This window comes from Paroedura picta, chromosome 6, assembly GCF_049243985.1.
Source record: "Paroedura picta isolate Pp20150507F chromosome 6, Ppicta_v3.0, whole genome shotgun sequence".
NCBI classification, from domain to species: domain Eukaryota; kingdom Metazoa; phylum Chordata; class Lepidosauria; order Squamata; family Gekkonidae; genus Paroedura; species Paroedura picta.
In genome coordinates, this window is record NC_135374.1 from 76636702 (window position 1) to 76658139 (window position 21438).

The following is a 21438-nucleotide window of genomic DNA, read 5'->3' on the forward strand; positions in this document are numbered from 1 at the left end:
ATACAATACAACTTAAAATCCCCTAATAAAATCCCCCTTAAAACTAAGCTAAAGCCCCATTAACCACAGTTCAACATTTAATGCGATGCAAAAATAATAAAAAATCCCTAATTTTCCCTGACTGGGGTGGTGAACATGGGAATAGTTGTAAGCCATTAGCAAGGGGGGGGGGTCAGATCTACCTGAGTGCACCAGCCTCAACCATAGACCTGGTGAAAGAGCTCCGTCTTACAGGCCCTGCGGAATGCCAGAAGCTCCCACAGGGCCCATAGTTCTTCTGGGAACTCATTCCACCAGGTAGGGGCTAGGACCGAAAAGGCCCTGGTCCTGGTCGACCTGGCCCTGGTCGATCTGGCCTTGGTCGATGCCAAGCGTGCTCCCCTGAATTGCAGTCTCACCAGCTTCACAAGTCCTCAAACTCCATTGGTTATATATTATCACCCAGAAAAATAAATATTTCTTAAATGTGACCATGGTGGTTCTTTCAAACTGAAATCATAAACCACTTATGTATATCATCATGAAGCAACATGAAACATATTTCCCTGGTTGTTGTGCTGGTGCTGGTGGTAGTATTTTTCTTCCCCCAATTCTATAATTGTGTATCCTTGCTAATATTAGATTCAGTCAAGAAATGGGGAAGGGTGTAATTTTGATTGTCACCATTTATTATATGAAAATATATGAAGTTGGCACTGCTTCATTTAGATGACTTGATCCCTTGCCTCAACAGTTATTTCTCAGTCTCAACCTCTGCTCAATGCTAGTTTGGCAGCAGTAGCTTCAATTTATTCTTTATATGTTTGCAAGTAGTTTAACATTCCCAGCTAAGACGGATTATTAAACTGGTTTGCTGGCCTACATTGGATATAGCCCTTCTACAATGTAGGGACAGATGGCTTCTGCAATTATCTGTGTTCCATAGGCTTGCCACAATTGCTGTAAGCTAGATGTTAAAATGGAAATTGGGAAGCAATGCCACTTCTGGATAGGCTTGTGCACTTGGGCTGCCAAAGTGGCCGTTCATGCACAAAGCGGCCAGCGCCGCGGCACGGGGGGAGGGGCGCTGGCGGTGGTGGTGCACGACCCTGCGCATGCAAGCAGCCCATGTCACTGGCCACTTCAGGTATGAATGGTTGCTTTGGCGGCTGAAATACACAAGCCTGCTTCTGGGTGTACCTAGAAGTGAAGTCATAACACAGTAGAAAATCTCCAAATCTTTATGGTTATAGATATAGATGCCGCTTCCAGTTGTATCTACAACATTAGGCACATCATCAGTCCACCCCCATTTTTGGTTCTGCAGTGTAGAGGCCAGCTGACATTCATGACTTGTATCAAATGGCTACCATGCTAGTATATTCCCTCAGCAGCAGCAAGATTATGAAGGATATATTTTGAGAATGATAAAACACATTCTCATTGAATAGTTTCTGCATAGATTCAAGAATACCATAAGAAGTTGAACCCATAATGTTGCCTTCTAATAGGGTGTTTTACAACTTATATTGTATGTGTGTATATTCAAATGCACACATATACAGGTCTGGGTGACTGTACAAACAACCTTACATCCTGATTTTATGCCCTGGGAAATCCAAAGGTTTTACCACAAATACTTATATGTGTTCAATTCATATACAGCTATGAAAATGATTCAGTTTGTATATATATATATAGTTTATGCATATAAAATGAATACAAATGGACATGAAGAAGAAGAGTTGGTTCTTATATGCTGTTTTTCTCTACCAGGAGTCTCGAAGACCATTTATGCACTGGGAACTTCACTGCCCCAGCTCCTGTGCAGGAGCGCAAATCAGGGGTGGATGAGGCGCACCAGGCCAAATGCTTCCCTGTTTGGGTGCAGGAAGAGGTGAAGCAACCTGCTATGACTAAAACTCCAGCTTGCAGCCCGGCGTGAAACCTCCAGTGCATAAACGGTCAAAGTGGCTAACATTTGCCTTCCCTTTCCTCTCCCCACAATCGACCCCATGTTTGGTAGGTGAGGCTGAGGGAGCCCTGATATTACTGAAGAAGAAGAGTTGTTTCTTATAAGCTGCTTTTCTCTACTCGAAGGAGTTTCAAAGCAGCTTACATTCACCTTCCCTTTACTCTCTCCACAACAGACACCCAGTGAGGTGGGTGAGGGTGAGAGAGCCCAGATATTACTGCTCGGTCAGAACAGTTTTATCAGTGCTGTGGTGAGGCCAAGGTCACCCAGCTGATTGCATGTGGGGAAGCACATAATCAAACCCAGCTTGCCAAATTAGAAATGCACACTCCTAACTGCTACACCAAGCTGGCTCTCAACATGATAACAAAGGAAAATTGGCCCACTAGTACTTCAACTGTTAGAAGTTGTCTCTCTTAGGAAGAGGTTTCTTGGCTTTATGTTCCATACATGCAAAATGTACACTCAGTCACTGAGCTAAGTACCCTTCTTAAATGGCTTGAGATAATTTAACTCTCCTCAAGTGGCATTCAGCCTTTCCAGCTACATTGAAGAGTGATGGTCACACAAGATGTCATTTTTATGTAAAGAACAGCATCTCCCTTGAAACTATTTTCCCCCAGAACCTGATAAGGGAAAGGAATGTGCTGTACTTCCATTGCCCTCAGAGGCGACTAGGGCAAAACACATCATGTGCATTATTTATATTTACCACATGATATTGTTGGAGACAGATGACAGCTATAAAGCAAAGACATCTGTGGATGCCCATTTAATCTGGCAGGTTCATTAAATCTGGGGGGCCTGTACAACACAACATATAAATAAAAAGTAATAGAATTCTGAAACATTAGACAGAAGATTAAGCAACACTATAAAAATGGAATATTATGCTAGTGAGATTTATAAATGGTAATATGTTATCTGATATCTCTAGATGAAGAATAAATAAGAGTGGTATGAAAATACCTATTTTTAGTTTGTACTATAAGGATGCTAAATTAGTTGTTTAGATTCTAATGATGTTCCATCATAGAATTTACAACGTAATGATTTAAAAGTTCTCTTGAGTCTTCTTCTTTGGATCGTGAGTTAGTATAGATCTAAAACTGTCAATAATGTCTCAGTATTTTAATCTTCTTTATTGGACATACTGGGGTGGGGCAGGAAGCTTAGTTCGGACCCTTTCCTGTCATGCTGCGTGCTTGTCAGTGATTTCTTAGGAATCATATTTCACAGGGAATATGGAGAGAGGAAAGAAAGCAATATTGCGACAAAAGAAGGAATGACATTTATTAAAACAAGACAGAACCAATGTTGTCAAATCCTTTTATAATCCGACTAACTTCATGAATGGTCCCTAAAGATAAATAGCTGGGGATAGTTCTTTACAAGGTTTAGCCTCCTCAGCCTCCACCCCCAAAATCTCCAGATATTTCTCAACCTGAAGCTGACAATGCTAGTATAGGACGTGTTACCAAGAATCCCTTTCCTACCTAAATGTGTGCTGTTTGCCCTGATTCCATACCATTTACATTTGCCTTGGTAAACATGTTTAGAGCTAGCCACCTTTGGAGAAAGGAGGTCAAAGCTGTCTTCAGCCTATGCTAATGAGTGGCCAAAACCTTGGGCAGCAGTCTGATTCATTGATGGGACATCTGCATGCCTACCCATCACCACAGGGGCTTGCAAAGCCAGACACCAGTGAAATTTCATCAACAAATGCAAGTCTTCCCAAGTACAAAACCTAATTACTCTCAAGCAGCCAGATGAGCTGATTTCCTTTTGCTGCTCATCCCTGACTGTCTCTTAGCCTACCAGCCTGCTGCAGGTATGGGGGAAGCCTCCACCCACCTTCCCTTTTGTCCACCATGCCTAGATACAATCTCCTTTTGTCACCTTTTTCTCCTTTTGTCGTGGCATGTCTCGCCAGCCCTTTTGACCATCCTGCTGCATGTAATCTCTTTTATTCACCTTGTATTTTATTCACTCTTACATGCTACCCCTTAACTCAGCATGTGAATTTAATAGTTCTTCATACTGGACTCCCCCTGAATTCCTGGATCTTATGTCTTTATTTTCCCCCTGTTGGCTTTTATAACTATCACTGCTGTACCATCCAAAATTGTGAAGTCTCATAGTCTCTACTTGAGCAGAGGCTGCCAACTTCACTTTTCTTTCTCTGGGACATTGGAAATTTTCCTCACCACACAGGAGCATCCCCCCCACTGCCTTACCCTATTTTTTACTTGGGATGTTTGAAATTCTGCCTAAAGCCCCTACTCTCAATTTGTCAATCATTGAAATAGACAACATATTTGAAGTTCTGGTGATTTTGGTATCCTGGGACTTAAAACTTTAGAGAAAAAGAAATGAGAATATTTGTCTCTTTAGTCATGTGTGTTCAGGGAGGCTGGCAGAGGCCAGTTGACTCAGTGATGTTCTGCGATTTGCTTTAAAGAAAAATAAATTGAGGATATGGGGATATTTCTGTCTTTAGCTTCCTTGGGGGGGGTGTCTATGAGCATCTGTATATGTGTTCCCTAAAATAAATTGTCTCCTGAATTTAGATGGGGGAATTAGTGAATTCTAGGAGATGCAGTGAGAGGGGTAACAATGAGAAACTACACCTGTATATTCCAGAGTCCTTCCCATCAGAAAGGTCACACAGAGATCAAATTAAAATAAATAAAAATGATGTTTACTGGAAACAAATTTCAAACTAAAACCACACTTTTATGCAATTTAAGCTAAATACACTCACACAAGAAGAAAAACAGATTTCAGATGGTGCAATAGGGGGTATATAGCAAAAGAAAAGATATAGCTACCTTCCAATGTGTAGAAGTCTAGAAGAAGAAACAGTGAAAGCAGCAGTCTGAGTGTATGAGAGATGCTGGAAGACACACAGACTGAGGAATTCCAGGGTGTGCCTTAAATATCCAGATTTGCATCTGGAGGCTAAGCCTGGTCTCTGTAGTCCCTAAAAGAATGAACTTGATTTGATTGCTGGTGTGAAATAAATCTTGGGAGCAGATGATATTCATGTTGTGGACAAAGCATAGGTTGAGGTTCCAGAGGTTTCCTGAGAAAGAGATAATATCTGCTAATGGCCCAGCCGGACCTGTGATAAGTTTCCCAGGAAGGGAAACAAAGGCATGTTTGCATTGACCAAATCAAGCAAAATACAAAGCATGCCAACTTTGAGACAAAAGGATGGAAAATGACTGGCTGCTGTGGTCCGGTGATTAGAGGCCCTGACATTTTACCAGTAACTGTGGCTAATATCTTCAGAGGAATCTCTCTGTTCCATCAGAATCTTTTTGATTGAGATCCAGTTTATTATGAGTGGGGGAAAAACACATTTGAAACCATATGGTCAATTATTGATGGCTTATGGTTTCTGGGAATATAAGTAATTTCATATTGAAATGATTTCATTTGAGATAATATATGGGCCTAGACCAGGTTCAGCCCCGTAAACTTTTCTCCCCCGTTCCCTGAAGAAACTGAGAAGTCTGTACTTCTGGACTAAAGGGAGGTGAAGGAAGGGCAGAGAGAAGTGTTGCACTGTTGCCAAGGCAGGAGTGGGTCAGAGCACAAATGACAATTTTTCTGAAGGGGCAAAAAGGGGGGAGATTATTGTTATATTGTAGTGGAAGAAGCACCATGATTCAGTGAGAGAAGGAAAATTGGTAACAAATGGGAGAGTGAACTCAAAGATATCAAGGCATCATTTCTGCTTCACAGAATGAATAGTGATGCCAAATCGTACTTTTGAGACATAAAGGAGGCAGATAATGAACAGGTTGGAGAACCAATTTGCTTTTTTCTGTCATACTTGAATTAGCATCCAAATGGAAATCTAATGACGTTTCAAATGAAGAGTGGATTAAGAGAGTGTGGAACACTCTACTTTTAGTAAAACTGATTCATCTAATTAGATGGCCAAATAAGGAATAAATAGAAAGGAGAAATATGTTGGAAGAAAATGGTTGTTATCTATGATGATGTATTACTCTCCTAATCTCTTCAGAACATTCAATAGGACTAAGAAATGGGAGGGTTGCTCCATTTGTACATTCTTCTTTATAGCTGTCTTATTTCTTAAAAGCTAAAATAAGCAAAAATAGAAATAAAAAATATTTTTAAACCTCATTGACAACCAAAACACATGCCCAAAATTCACACCACTAACTTCTTAGCCTAACAGAGATTTGAACCTGGTCCTTTACAGACAAACCAAGCACTTTAGGTAGAACATGATATAATAAAATATAATTATGGAATAACCAAGTCAACAACTCCAGGTCATGTTTCCCTTTGCTTTTACCAAGTTAGCCATAGAGCATGTGATATTATTATAACATGTGGAGCAAAGGTGGGCAAATGAACAATTTAATGCTGACGTTGTGCAGAAGAGGGTGTTCAAGATGAGATTGTCATTGCAGCAATAGCCCATTGCTCTGTCACATTCAACTCTATCCAGAACTTACCGGCCCACAAATAAAGTTTATGTGACTGTTTAACACCAGATTTCTTCTGGTTTGATTGCTAAAGGCTAGAGCCAGCTTCTCTTGGCTGTGGTGATCAAAAATGGACATAGGTCTGTGCCTTCCATCCCTGTAGTCCATCCATTTCTCACCTGCAAGTTTCTTCACACTGCATCAGTTATATCCCATTTGGTGAGTTGAACTACTTATTTAAAGGACAAGGAAGAAACCTGATGGATATCTAAGAGGAGAATATTCTCTACCTAAGTAGCTAGGGTAGAGACATATGAGAAATAGTGGATATTTAATGAGAATACTAGTATTTAATGAAAGGAGAGAATATGAAGGTCAATAAAGGGCAAGACTTTGGAATGTCTTAAGCACAACAAACCCGCCACGAGCCAGTGTCCTGAGAGTGGTGGGGAATAAATTCATAAATATATATATAAAGGAAGTCAATGAAGAGGAAGATGGAATGTGATAAAATATGAAATAAATAAAACAAGTAGAAGTATTTTCTTGGATGCTTTAGGATGCTTAGGGCTAATCTTGCGTTGAGCAGGGGGTTGGACTAGATGGCCTGTATGGCCCCTTCCAACTCTATGATTCTATGATTCTATGATTCTATGATTTATTTATTTAAAACAGTTTTATCCTATCCTATCTCCACAGATTCAATTGAGGATAAACTGTGTTCATGGGGAATGGCAATGAGTAACACATTCCAATAATCAATAAAGAATGTAGTGAGTGTTTGAATAACAGATTTGATGGACCAAGCAGATAGACACAAATACTTTTCAAAATTCTTCAAAAAGAGGAAGACTTTTCTTACAGTAGTAATGTGAACTTGGAAAGAATAAAAATATTCCAAACTTGTAGTCTGCTGAGATTGAAAAGAGACAGTTACTAACAGAGCGGTAAACAGTTTATAGGGAAAGTGAAAAAGAAGACTTTGGGGAAAATACAAGAAATGTTGTCTTTGGGGTACTCAATCGTAAGGTAATGTTCTAACTATCCCTAACTTCCAGGGATAGGGTAAAAGCTGGAATGGCCCGGAACAGGCTGGAATGGGCATTAAACAAACAAAAGTACTGCAAAAACAAAAAACAAAAACAGTGGGATGCATTATGGACACTCAAAAACAATATTTTAGAAATGAAAAGGTGGAAATCCCATACCTTTATTAACCCTTAAAGGTAAAGGTAAAGGTATCCCCTGTGCAAGCAGCGAGTCATGTCTGACCCTTGGAGTGATGCCCTCCAGCGTTTTCATGGCAGACTCAATACAGGGTGGTCTTGCCAGTGCCTTCCCCAGTCATTACCATTTTATCCCCCAGCAAGCTGGGTGCTCATTTTACTGACTTCACAAGGATGGAAGGCTGAGTCAACCTTGAGTCGGCTGCTGGAATTGAACTTCCAACCTCATGGACAGACAGCTTCAGAGAACATTTCTGCCGCTTACCTCTCTGTGCCACAAGAGGCTCTTTTATTAACCCTTAGCTCCAAAAGCCTCTGGAATACATTCCTAAAAAATGAATAATAAATAATAATACATTCCTGAAAAATAAAAATCCAGAGGAGAATGCAAACATCCTCCCAATTACAAATAAATATCCAGTACTAGAACTAGAACAAGAATTGGAAGAACTAAGAAGGAATTTTCGTGGAGAGAGGAGGAGAAGAGAGAAATAAGATCACAGACTCCTTTTCACTGACTGGAGGAGAATTGGGATGGCAGACTTCGAAAAACTCGGGGCAATTCTGCACAACGGGCAATTTCGCTAAGTCTGAGCACTATTGAAAAGCGCTGGAAGCAAAAGTGGTCTTGGTAACTCACATAGCCGGTTCAACTGGAAAAAAAGCTCTCCCACTAGCGCCGCTTTTGTAACACACAAGTTTCCGGTCTCACCGAAATTGAAACAAAGGAGGCGATATTTTTCCGCGCTCCCTCCCTCCCCTGGCTGTCAATCAAAGAGAGCAGCCAATAAACTGTTGTCTTCATGTTTCCCTTTAAAAACTGTTTTTTAAAAACATGAAAACACCAGTAGCAACACATATTTGTTCATTTGATGTATCAGAAAGACCTTTTTCACTGGCTTAGGAGCTGGCACTTACTCGTTTACACGCTCTGAAAGTTTAAAAAAAAATCCTCCCCCCCAGTGCTATTTCTGGCTGAAATTACGGGCAGTGTTGAACGGGGGGCTGTATTGTGCTCAGAAACTTTATGGACAAATGCTTGTGGAGGGATTTCAGCCAAAGAAGCATCGCTTATTCATTGCTTTGGCCAGTTTAAGGGGGAAAATGGCGATCACAACGCCGGAAGCTCAGGTGCGAGAGATTAGGGAGGGACATGCTTCCTACCGCTGTATTGAGAACGCACGTGTCTTTTTCGGATGTGTTGTCTTGTTCTCAAGAGTCTAGCATTTTTTTTTAGGGGGAATCCACTTTTGGGGATTTTTGCGGGATTGTTGCAGGAGTGTTGCAGATTGTGTACAACATTGTGAATAACAAAAAATAAATAGCATTACACAATGGTAACACTTTGGCAACATTACCACTGTGCGGAATGGACCTCAAAAAACTGGTCAGTAAATTTAGGAAAAAAGGTCAGCAGATTTGAACTGTTAGTTAAACACCTTGGTCACGGAAATGGTTAGTAAGTTGTTTATAAAGATAGACCAAATAAATATAAAATTAGAAACTATAAACAAGAGTGAGCTCCTTAGCTGAAAAGTTGACAAACAACTCCCTAAGTGGAAAAAATGGATGGGATTGGACCAAGACTTCTTCATGTAATGTCAGAGAAATTCCTAACAGGCACCCGACTGAGCCCCACATTCTCCAACAAAACCAGGAATCCGATGAGGAGCAAGTACAAGGGTGCACATCTACTTCAGTGGGATTATGTATAACAAGTAATGCCTCTTTGTATTTAAGCTGTGGAAGGCCACATAAAGTGAATGTAGATTCAGGAACCCTGAAGATCATGCATCCAAAAAGGAGATACATAGAAAGAGTTTGTCAGTCAAGGGCTAATCCCAGCTTCAAACTGCCCACAATTTGGAGGGTTTCTCTGAAGTATCACATGGTACTCCATTGTGCTCCAGAATGTTCCTTTTGCCCCGAGACCAAAGATTGATGAAGATTGGCTGATTTCACAAGAAGTTATAGAGCCAGCAACTCAGGCAACTTGGGCCACTCCTATTGTCCCTGTCTTGAAACCAATCAGCAACATATGCATTTGTGGAGATTAACAAATGTATTGTAGATCAGGCAGTCAAGCAAGACCCATATCCAGTGCCTGCCATAAAACTGTTGCCTGTCCTAGAGGAGGAAATATTTTTGCTATACTGGACTTTGCCCAAGTCTATTAGCAACAGATAGTGGATGACAAGGCTGCAGATACCCAAACCATTCTTACACATCACAGGGCTTTTCATGTGAAACAACTTCAATTTGGAATCTCAGTGGCACCAGGAATCTTTCATGGAAACTTTATTAGCAGGTATTCCTGGGACTGTGCTTTACTTTGAGGAGGTGTTAATTATAGCCTCCTTAGAAGCAACTTGTGAATTGATTTTAAAAGGTTCTGCAGAAGTTTGATCTGTCAGGCATCTCAGTTAAGAAAGAGAAATGGGAGGTCCTGGTATTACATTCTTGGGAAACTGGATAGATACAGCTGGTATCCACCCTACACAGGATAAAACAAAGGCAATATATGATGCTGTCCGGATGGCTGTCCGGACTCCCCTCCATGGGGGGAACTCTACACACGTGCAGAGGACGGGATGGATGATGGAACCACCTTTGGGGAGGGGAGGGATAACTCCCAGACCATTTGCCAAACGAAGGAGTCTCTGCCAGCAACGGGGCGGCTGGAGCCTCCCTTGTCAGGTGAAGGGCTGGAGAAAGGAATGAGGAAAAGGAATGAGGAAAACAACAGGAGAAAGGGGAGCAAAGAGGGGAACAAGGAAAAGGGGACTTAAACAGACAGATGGGGGAAACAAGAGAGAAACAGGGGAAACAGGAAGCCTGGCCTGGGAAAGAATCCAGACAAGACGGGCACGGAATCTTGAGAGGCAGCCTTACAGGAGGGGAACGGGGGGGGGGAAACGGGAGTTGGAGGAGGCTGAAAAAGGGGGAGACTGTGGAAATCAGGCTGGCAGATGCTGGGCGAGAGGAGACTGTCATAACAGGTCTGGTGGATGCTGAGGGAGAGAGAGCCGCTCAGGTTGTTGGGAATACCAACTTACCTGTCAACCAAAGGTGGGGAGAGACATGAGAGCCCTATTTTATCTCCTTGAAGAGGTGGCTCCTACACTGAACAGAGAGCACAACAGTTAAGGAGCACTCTTCTTCCACTCCGCAACCTGGGACAGCCGTTGTACTTAAGAAACCTGCTTCAATAAATGCGTTGAATCTGTCTTGGGTCTGGGAAATCTCCTTTACATCAAAGAACTGTTTGTCTGAAGGTGTGGAGTAGGGACCCAACCTAAAGAGCAGGCCCCACTCCTCACAGATGCCCCAAGACCAAAATGCAAGGAAGATCTTCATGCTCTTCTGGGACTCCTTAATGTTCCCCCCCCCAAAGCTACTGTACAAGAAATCCTTCATCACTTGTTAGATAAAAGTGTGAAATGGAAGTGGACTCCTAAACATGAAGAGGCTTTTCTGGCTGGAAAGAAGCTGTTGACCTCTGACCCTATACTCACCCACTATGACTAACAGAGACCTCTGTCCCTTTGCAAGTGACGCCTCACCATTTGGAGTTGAGGTTGTCCTCAGTCACACACTACCAGAAGCACCAATTGCTTTTTATTCTAGGACAGTGACCTCAGCTGAAAGGAACTATGCTCAGATTGATTAAAAAAGCATTGACTATTCTGACAGGAGTTTAAAATTTTCATAATTATGTATATGGTCATCCTGTTGAAATCTGAATGGATTACAAGCCTCTTCTTGGAATTTTCACCAGAACCAAACCAGTGCCTCATGTTTTATCTCCCAGGTGCAATATGGGAGTATTATTCTGAATGTTTATGATTATAATCTCATTTGTAGACCAGAGAAAGAAATTGTAGATGCCTTAAGCCATCTACCTCTGCAGATACCTGACTTTACCATTTCTTTACCCATGAAAATCTGTATGCTAGATTAATAGAATGCACAGATTGCTAGAATGACAACAAAAGATCCCATCTTGGCACATGTCCTTAACTGACTTTGGAGCCATTGGCCCATAGAAAAACTGGCTGAAGCATTCAGGTCATTTTCATCCCATCAGTATGACATGTCAGCTCATAAGGGTTGTCTATTATGGGGAAACAGGTGGCCATTCCAGAAGCAGGATGCTGAATCATACTAAGAACTCTGAATGCAGCACATCCAGGTATGGTGCGAATGAAGGCACTGCAGGAACCTAGAAGGCTGAGCAGCTAAACAAAAAGAATAAGATACATTCATTCATTACAAACTGGTCAGTAAGTATAGTTTAAAAACAAATATAAATGCAGTTTGTAGTTTTCAGTATGCAAAAGGGTGTTTTGGCTTAGAACATCTTGGCTCTAGGGTCTGCTGCCTCCAGAACCTCTAATCTCTAACCTTTCAGACTTTTCTAGATTCTATCCCCATTTCCTGATATTAAATATGGAGCAGTTAAAAAAATGTTCTTGTGGAGAAAGGGGGGGAGGTGCTTAATGGTAACGATTTACTCTAAAACTTTTTGCACTAAAGCCTATTTTAAGGAACTATGTATGTATGTATGTATGTATGTATGTATGTATGTATGTATGTATGTATGTATGTATGTACTGTACTGTTCTGTACTGTTCTGTACTGTACTGTATTGGTTTTGCCACCATGTTGTTTTTGGAAATGTGTTGTAATGGTAATGGTATTTTAATGGTTTTTTTAAAATTAATGTGGGGTTTTATATGTTTTAACCTACCACAAGCCAGTGTCTCAAGAGTGGCAGGTAAGAAATATAATTAACAACAACAACAACAACTACTACTACTACTACTACTACTACTACTACTACTACTACTACTACTACTACTACTTCATGCCGGTGCAAAATAACAACATACCGCATATAGCTAAGCACAGAGGGGAGGAATTTGAGTCTTACAATATGATTTCTGTTCATATCTTCCACTTCTTTCCAAATTAATTGTCTCACATTGTTTTCTATTTGTTTTTAATGCATGCCTGTTTTGACACTGCAATTTGGAACAATTCGTGTGACTCTAAAGGAAGACACTGCATCACAAAAACAGAGATTTGAAATTCCTTCTGCAAGATTAATTGTGGCCCGAAATGGAATGCATGATTCTTTAAGTGGTTTCCTTATTATTTATATATTTTCTTTATAATTACATTTATAGCCTGTCCCTCTTGGTTCTGCCATCTCAGCTTATTTGGCTTGCTGTTAAATGGACTGATCAGCTTATTGATAAAGAGGAAAGTTTTATCCTAATAGTCACTAGACTCAAGGTGTTTGCATTCCAACCGTCCTTCTGGGTTTGCCTCTACAGAAGCCCTATTGACAGTATGATACATGCTCAGGCCAGTCTTTAGGGTTTACATTAGTGAGTAGGCTTTGATGATAGCAGGTTGATGACCAGTCTTCAGATGGAGCCAGGCTATAGTATTACTCTATGAATTACAGTCCCATTTACAAAAAGGCTCAACTCAATTTCAGCAGCTGTAAGAGTTTCATTTAGACCAAGTAAGGCATATAAATAACCCACTTTGGAGTGAGTAGCAATAGCAGCAAGCAGCTTGCCTGTAGTTTGATTAATGCCTGCAGTACAGGTACAAAACACCATCAAAGTACAAAATGCATCCTTCATCCCATTGCAAATGGAGTGATAATTTCAGGATAAGGGAGAGCAACAAACTGAAGCACATCCATGGGAAGAATCAAACCCCTATACCTGTTTCTTGTAGCAGTGCTTCCTCCCACTGCACTATAGGGTCACTGCTGATGCTGAACTCTTGATTTCTGCTTTTCTTTGTGCCTGTGGCTGCTCTCCCATGCAAAAAACGTGGCTGTTCTCCCAAGCACCTGCACAGGCAGTGATGTGACTGTGACTACTGCAGTGCCTGTGCAAGGAGAGTAGTATTTCTCCATAAAGGTAAAGGTAAAGGTATCCCCTGTGCAAGCACCGAGTCATGTCTGACCCTTGGGGTGACGCCCTCTAGCGTTTTCATGGCAGACTCAATACGGGGTGGTTTGCCAGTGCCTTCCCCAGTCATGACCGTTTACCCCCCAGCAGCAAGCTGGGTACTCATTTTACCGACCTCGGAAGGATGGAAGGCTGAGTCAACCTTGAGCCGGCTGCTGGGATCGAACTCCCAACCTCATGAGCAAAGCTTTCAGGCGGCTGCCTTACCACTCTGCGCCACAAGAGGCTCATTTCTCCATAAGAATATAAAAACTCTGCTAAATCAGACCGATGGCCCTAGCACGTTTTAATCACTTGTTGTCTAAAGAAGTATTTCCTTTTGTCCATCTGGAATCCACAGCCTATCAGCTTCATTGGATGCCCCCAAGTCCCAGTGTTTTGGAAGGGAGAAAAAGCCTTCCTTGTCCAGTCTCTCTATCCTTTGCATAAATTTATAATAGCCATCTCTTTTCTAAACTGCAAAATTCCAGACTCTTTCCTCATAGGATTTATTTTATTTATTTACCGTATGTCTTGTGTGTAATATAGCCAGATAGGAGACATTCAGAGGTGTTTGCTATTGCCTGACCTCACATCGCGGCCATAGTATCCCTTGGAGGTCACCTTTACAAGTGCTAGCCAGGGCCAACCTTGCTTAGCTTCCAAGATCTGACTGGGTTGGGCTTGCCTGGCTATAGTAAGGGCCCGTACCAGGCTATGAGTTGGGTTCCTCATAGGAAAAGTGCTCCAAGACCTTAATGATCATCTGTACTTTGCCAAGCTTTCTTATATCCTTTTTCAGATATGGTGACCAACACTATATAGCAGTTTTCACATGAGGACACAGCACAGATCTATACAAGGGCATTATAATTTTGTAATTATGATTACAATAAAACCCTTTACTAATAATCCCCACCATATTTGCCTTTCCTACTGTTGTGGTATTCTGGGTTAACATTTTCATTGAGCTATCCACTATGACCAAAGGTCTTCTCTTTCCCTCTCACTCTCAGCAACTTCAGAATCAACGGACATTTACTTGAAGTGAGGCTTTCTGTTCCAGTGTGCATCATCTTACATCTTACTTGTATAAAACTTCACTTGTGACATTGTTGCTCAGTCATTGGCAGTCTTCCTAGCCCGCATTGGTTTTCATTATTCAGAATAATTTTGTGTCATCTGCAAACTGGGGCACTGCATTGCTCACCACAGGTTCAAAATAATTTATGAACAAATTAAATCGCCCTAGCTCCAATACCTATTCTTATGTGACCCCACTGTTTAATTCCCTCTATTGAAAAAGCTGTACATTTATTTCTACTCCCTGCTTCCTTTCATTTAAGCAGGTTTTATTCCATAAAAGTACTCATTCTTTTATTGCAACTGCTTATTTGTGAGTACATTATCAGAAGCCTTTTGAAAATCCAAGTTCTAATGTCTACCTGGTGTAGCAGGGGAGTGTCAGCAGAACTTCTTCCCCATCGGGTGGGGTGAGGCTGGAGAAAGTGGATCAGGAGTGATGGCATCGCCTTCTTCCAGGGAGCTCAACAATTCTACATTCATGTTTTCTCCCCCTCCATAGCCCTGTTTATGTGAGCAGCCTATAACTGTACTGCAAGGCTCATAAATCACCGCATTTCAGCTCAAAGTGACACCACTGGAGCAAATGCTGAGCTTCATTGTGACGGTCCCATTTTGCACCTGACAAGCGAGGCAGCACATCTTCATGGTCACAAGCTAACAGAAGAGAGCAGAATCTCATGTTTGGGGTAGAGGTTGGAGACCTGCTATCTCCATTGAAGCAGGTAAGGCTTGGAGAGCTGGAGCTCAGTTGTATTGTGCGTGTTTTCCTTATTTGTCTAAATTATATTTGAGTCTTTCTTGATAAACCTCTTTGAGTCCCCACTGAGGAAATTCAAAGCAGGACAGAAACACTTCAATAAACAAAACTTGTGCCAGCCTGGTCATGCCTATAAAATGATTAGTGCACATTCTGTCACCTGAAATTTAGGAAGAAGTTTACCTTTTCATACAATCCTATAATAAATACACTTTATTGCATTGTGAATTCATGTTTTCTATATGTCAGTTATATGAACTAGCTGGAACACCTTATCAGGTGGTCTGAGGTAGAGAAAGGCCTAGGGCAGAGAAGGTTCCGAACCTTCCTAATGCTGCAACCCTTTAATACCATTTGTCATGTTGTGGTGACCTCCAACCATAAAATTAAGCAAGTGTTCTTTCACAGAAATTAAACCTAAACTGACTAATGGTGTGAAGATTCATTGTTCATGATTGTATATAAATTGTTCTTTCCCCCGGGAGTTTCTCAGTTCATTTCTGCCAGTCCCACCATGCCAATCTCGCTCTTTTCCACCGCTCCAGGCAGACAAACGCTCTATCTTGATCCACCCTGCATGGCTGTTGTGTGGATGGCACCCCTTGGCCAAGCTGCTTGCCCTGGCCGTGAGTCATTTGACCCCCAAGGGGGTCCCGACGCCCAGGTTCAAAACCACTGGCCTAGGGTAGGGTAGGTAATCTTCTAATCCAGTGGTCTGCAAGCTTTTGCCCGCTGCGGACCGCTGCGGCGTAGTGGGGGGAGAGGGCAGCCTGGGGGCCCACGCATGCACGGCAGACCAGCGCAAACGTGCATGCGCGGACTGCCGCGCATGCACGTTTGCGCCAGTCCACGCATGCGCGTTTGCGCCACCGCCATGCCGGCGGCCGCGGCTCCCTCTCCCGGCCCCTCCGATTAGCAGCCGATTAGCTAGCGGCTCGGCAAGCTTCTCTTCCCTCCCCTCCCGAAATAAGAAGCTTGCTGGGCCGCAAGCTAATTGGCCGCTTTGGCAGCCGATTTGCTCGCGGCCTGGCGAGCTTCTCGCTTCAGGGGGGAGGGAAGGAGCCACGGCCCGGCGCCAAGGCCTTCACGGCCCAGCACCGGGCCGCTGCCCGCGGGTTGAGGACCACTGTTCTAATCTGAGGGGGGGGGGTTTGTCTTCTACCATTCCAAGTGGTGATGGGGAAAATAAACTCATTTGTGTTGTAAGCACAATGACATCACTTCAAGGGGAAACCCAGATGTGATGGTGGTAGCTCTAGGAATTGCCAGAAACACTATGGTTTTATCCCTGCCGTCATTCTTCTCACCAGTTGCCAGGCTTAGCTTGGAAACCGTGATAAAGATGCTGGGTGGAAAACATATCTTGGGTATTTCAGTTGGGTATTTTCAATTTCAACCCTTACATCAAGGAGCTTTAAAGCTTTGCCTGATCTTTCTGTTTACCTGTTTTTGAAAACATACATTTACAAATGTGAATAAAAGACAAATGTATGTTCTCAAAAACAGGTAAACAGAAAGATCAGGCAAAATGAATCTCAAAAGGCTTGGGGCAAGCATAAGATGGAGATGTATAATCCCATTAAAATATTCAATCAAGAGATGTTTTGGGATGATGTGAACACTTCTATTAACTTAACCTTAACTACAGATGGCAGCAAAATAGGGTTGGTGGAGAATGCACAGTGCTTTTTGACGTTTTAAGGGTCCCATTTTTCTCTGTGTTCAAATGAACCCTCATATTCCTTTGTCTTTCAGACATAAAACAGAACTTTGTGCCACCTTTATGGTGTTTGCCTTTATCTTATTAGCAGATGAGTTTGATGGCTTTTCTATTTGGCCACAAACTGTATCAAGTATAGCTATAAATCTATTGATAGCTGTAATATGGACATTTGGTGAGGATTGTTTTCTGCCCATCTAGCCTGATAAGTGATCATTGTCAGGTACTCATAAAACATAATTTCCTTATTGCATCATGTAGGTTTATTCCTAAAAGACCATGTCTTTGTTATCCACTGTAAAATGTTGCTTCTAGACTTTTTATTGCCCTTATAAGGCAGCAGAGATTGATTAAACTACAGTGGAAATATACATTAGAATTTATAGGGTACAGTGACTTCCACTGAAAGTTGATTATAAATTTCCATCGGGGAAATGAACCTTGCTTGGCCTTTTATAAAGTGCCAAGTATGGGGCCTAGTGTGTGTGTGTGTTTCTCTTTCTAAGCGTTATGTATGTATCTTTCTCAATAAGAGAATCTGTGACCTCTTCAAGGGTAATATCACCAGAATTTATTATTTTTAAAATCTATTGTCGATGATTGATTAGATTGATTTGCAGTACAGCTCTAAGACAGCTATAAAACTTACACAACTTTTAAAACTACAGTCAAATAAATTAGAACAATGAATAGATGCTTAACAATAATAGATACTTATGAATCAAACACTTAAAGCAGTAGTTAGACTAAAAATATATTATGCTTAATTTACCTGAAAGATGACAGATTTCCATTAACATGCTTTTGAGGTAACTTGCATTTTATGGCACAATACTTGCATATGTGTTTGGAAACCTCAGTTTTTCTTCCATAACACCGTTTACGCACTGGGAACTTCAATGCCCCAGCTCCTGTGCAGGATCACAAATCGGGGATGGATGAGGTGCACCGGGCCAAATGCTCCCCCATGTGGGAGCAGGAAGAGGTGGGGCAACCTGCCATGACTAAAACTCCAGCCTGCAGCTCGGCATGAAACCTCCAGTGCATAAACGGTCTAAGAGAGGCACTTGGTTTTCTCGTCTTCAGGGTCACCAGAAATCTGGGGCAAAAGGGGTGCGATCATCTGGTTACGAACTCCTGCATAATGTGAACAACTGAAGAGCATATACCTGGTGGACTCAAGTTCCCCACATCTGCATATACAGATTCTCTCACCCATCAAACAATGCAGATGGTAAAGGAGAGCGCCTCATAAGAGAAAATGCTTCTGTGTTTCTTATTCTTCAGAAAGGACAGATAAGCCGCCAGTTTCTGGGTATATCTGTTTTCTGGAGGAATCATGAACTCGAGTGATCTTGACAGATCTGATTGGTGCTGTGTATCATTAATTCTTTCTTTAATTATTTACCTTGGAGCATAAAGCTCTGCAGTTTACTGTGTCCTCAAGGGGGACAAATTTCAGTGCTGGATCTGATCCAGCACCAAAATGTGTCCTTGTGGGGGACACATTTCAGTGGGACATCTTTTGTCCCACTGAAATGTGTGCCTCTATGAAATAAAGTAGTGGTAGAATAGTTCTGCCATGCAGGGGGGGGGCTGTGAGGGATTTTTATTTTGCCGGAGGGTAGGACTGTGTTACACGCACTCCCACCTTCCTGCACAATAAAAAAGAATGCCCTGTCCGCACCGCAGCATGGCAAATTGCCACAAAACCGACTGGGGCATTCTTTGCCTCCACTGGGCCACTGTAGGGCAGGGAGAAACTGGGCCTGGAAGGCCTGGCTGTTCCCTGTCCACAAAGGCCTGCGGTGGAACAAACACTGTTAGCCCCCACAGCAGGTAAGGGAACACAGATTTTCCCACGTTCCCTTAGCCTGGGGCAACTGAGGGCCTGATCCACAGCAGGCCCTGAAGGGGGCCTGCCCAGTGGCTGAGTCACATGGAAGCAGGGCAAATCCATGTCTCCACCATCTTGGCCTTTTCACTCGTGCGGAATCGGCCTTAGAGAATCTGAGACTTATATTTCTACCTTCTGTATTCCAATGCAATCTAGATTTAGAATTATCCCTCATAATTATAGGTAACAGACCATTTGGGGAGTAGTGGGCCTTAAACCTAATAATAATATATGAAATTATAGCCAATTATGACTTCAATCTTCTGCATGCTGGTTTCCAGGCAAATCAAAGAATTAGAGGCACATTTAGGGACTTGTAACACAGCTCTGAGAAACTCAGACTGTATGCACTCTAACAAAGAGATGCCAAAAGCAGGGGAACTGAGAAAGGTTCCATACAATATCTTTGCAACTATTTATTCCTGGAATCGCCTGAGAGCAGTTGGAACAAAGTAATGGTAAGAATTTCACTATGTTGTGGAAGGATCTCCCCCAGGGTAGCAACATACCTGCAATGTTCTAGTTTGGATCCAGAGGACAAAAAGTCACCCCCAAGTATTTGAAGCTTTTCACCTGTTCTACTCTTTTCCCTCCTATAGGCCAAGCCTTACTTTTAGAATGTTTGCCAAAGTCATAACTTTTGTTTTATCATAATTGATTTCTCATGATTCTTTCTCATGATATTTGGCTAGTCTACCCAACAACCTTTCAGACAGGTGTTGCCATCCACATAGAGAAGGGCTAGGATGTTTTGGGAGGCCAGTTTGAGGGAATGCACATCTATCAAACTCAAATAACTTACCATATAATTGATGTAATATATAAAGGGCATTGGGGCCAACAAACAGCCCTGCCTTACCTCTTTATAGGTGTCAATTGGTTCAGTAAGGTACCCATCTCTGCTATATCTTACTCTCCCTCTTGTCACAGTCTGACTATAAAGGCTAAGAATGAGGAAGAGAAGCTTCTTGTCAATAGAAGATGCTTCCAATTTAAACTACAACCGGGATCCTGAAATGGAGACAAATGCTTGTAAAACAGCTGCCCTCTGCCCACAGGCACGATTTGTGGCCGAAATTACAGGCAGTGCTGAACAGGGGGCTGTGTTGTGCTTGGGAACTTTAAAGACACTTGCAGTAGGGAGCTTTGTTTTACCGTGTCAATCACTTCTGTGGAGGGACTTTAGCCGGAGAAGCCTCGCTCGTTCGTTGCTTTCTAAGGGGAAAAACATGGCGAGAGTGACAACAAGTGCACTGACTGGGAAAGATCCCCTTGTAAACTGTGGGCTGCTGGTGTGCTGAAAAGCGAGGGGGGGGGAGGTTTCTGGACTTGCTGCAGGATGATTGACACTCCAGTAGTTGGGGGGGGCCTGCGAAGGGGGTGGGGCACCCGTCTTCTTCCTCGGGAGCTGCTGCTGTCTTCAGGGACCCCATTCCCGCCGCTGCCACCGCCGTTGCCCAGCCCCGCTCTAGGGCTCCTTCTCGCCTGTCGCCTTGCCTGCCAGGCAGCGCCTCTCCACATGAGCTCAGCCAGAGCCGATCTGACCATGGGTCTTTCTGCTGCTGAGGCATAAGTGCTGACTCTCGGGCGCTCACTTCTCCGGAAGTTCTCTTCACTTCTGTGGAGGGACTTTAGCTGGAGAAGCCTCTGAGAAGCCTCACTCGTTCATTGCTTTCCCCAGTCTAAGGGGGGGAAAATGGTGATTGCTTCTCTGGAAGTTCGGGGGCGAGAGCGGGGGAGGGACTTTCTTTCTACCGTTACATTGAGAATGCACATGTCTTTCGCTGATGTGTCGCAGCTTGTGCTCAGAAGTGTAGCGATTTTTTCAGGGGGAATCCACTTTTCCCGATTTACTGAAAAGTGCTACAATGAAGCAATTTTTGCGGGAGTGTTGCAGGAGTGTTGCAGATTGTGTCCGACGTCATGCGGAACCTTGAATTTGTAGCGTTTACTTCTGGTAAGACTTATGCTATATTTAAGTTGTGCAGAATGGACGTTAGTTTGAGCCAACTAATGCAAACTTGTGTGGCAGACTTCTTGACAGATTGTGCCACTTCAGCATGCAGACAGGAAAATGCACATTTGATTTCTCCTCCTTGTTTTTTTCTTTTTAATAATTAGGGGAAATTCTAGCTCAAGTCTCTCTAAAACTGCCGTCTTCAGTTGCTTTGCTTATTTGCATTGTGTCATGAACCGTGGGCTGGTTCGGCTGACCATAAGAGACCCCCTCGTAGAGAACTGTTCCATACATGCGGTGCAAAGAAGTGAGTATTTATTGAAAGGTTCCATAAGGCAAAGTGGGACAAAGCATGGCAAGAACAGGCACATTGACAGAGACTAGTACAGATGGCCCCTTAGGT

The 21438-nt window shown here is 42.6% G+C and overlaps 1 protein-coding gene across 1 annotated transcript in view; it reads right to left on the bottom strand.

Moving 5' to 3' along the window:
* S100G (S100 calcium binding protein G) overlaps positions 1–4931 on the bottom strand; it is a 93840-nt gene extending 88909 nt beyond the window's left edge. The window contains exon 1 of the mRNA XM_077343162.1: positions 4786–4931. The gene's annotated coding sequence lies outside the window, so the exon portion shown is untranslated. The remainder of the gene's footprint in view (positions 1–4785) is intronic.
* Between the last annotated feature and the right edge of the window lie 16507 nt (positions 4932–21438).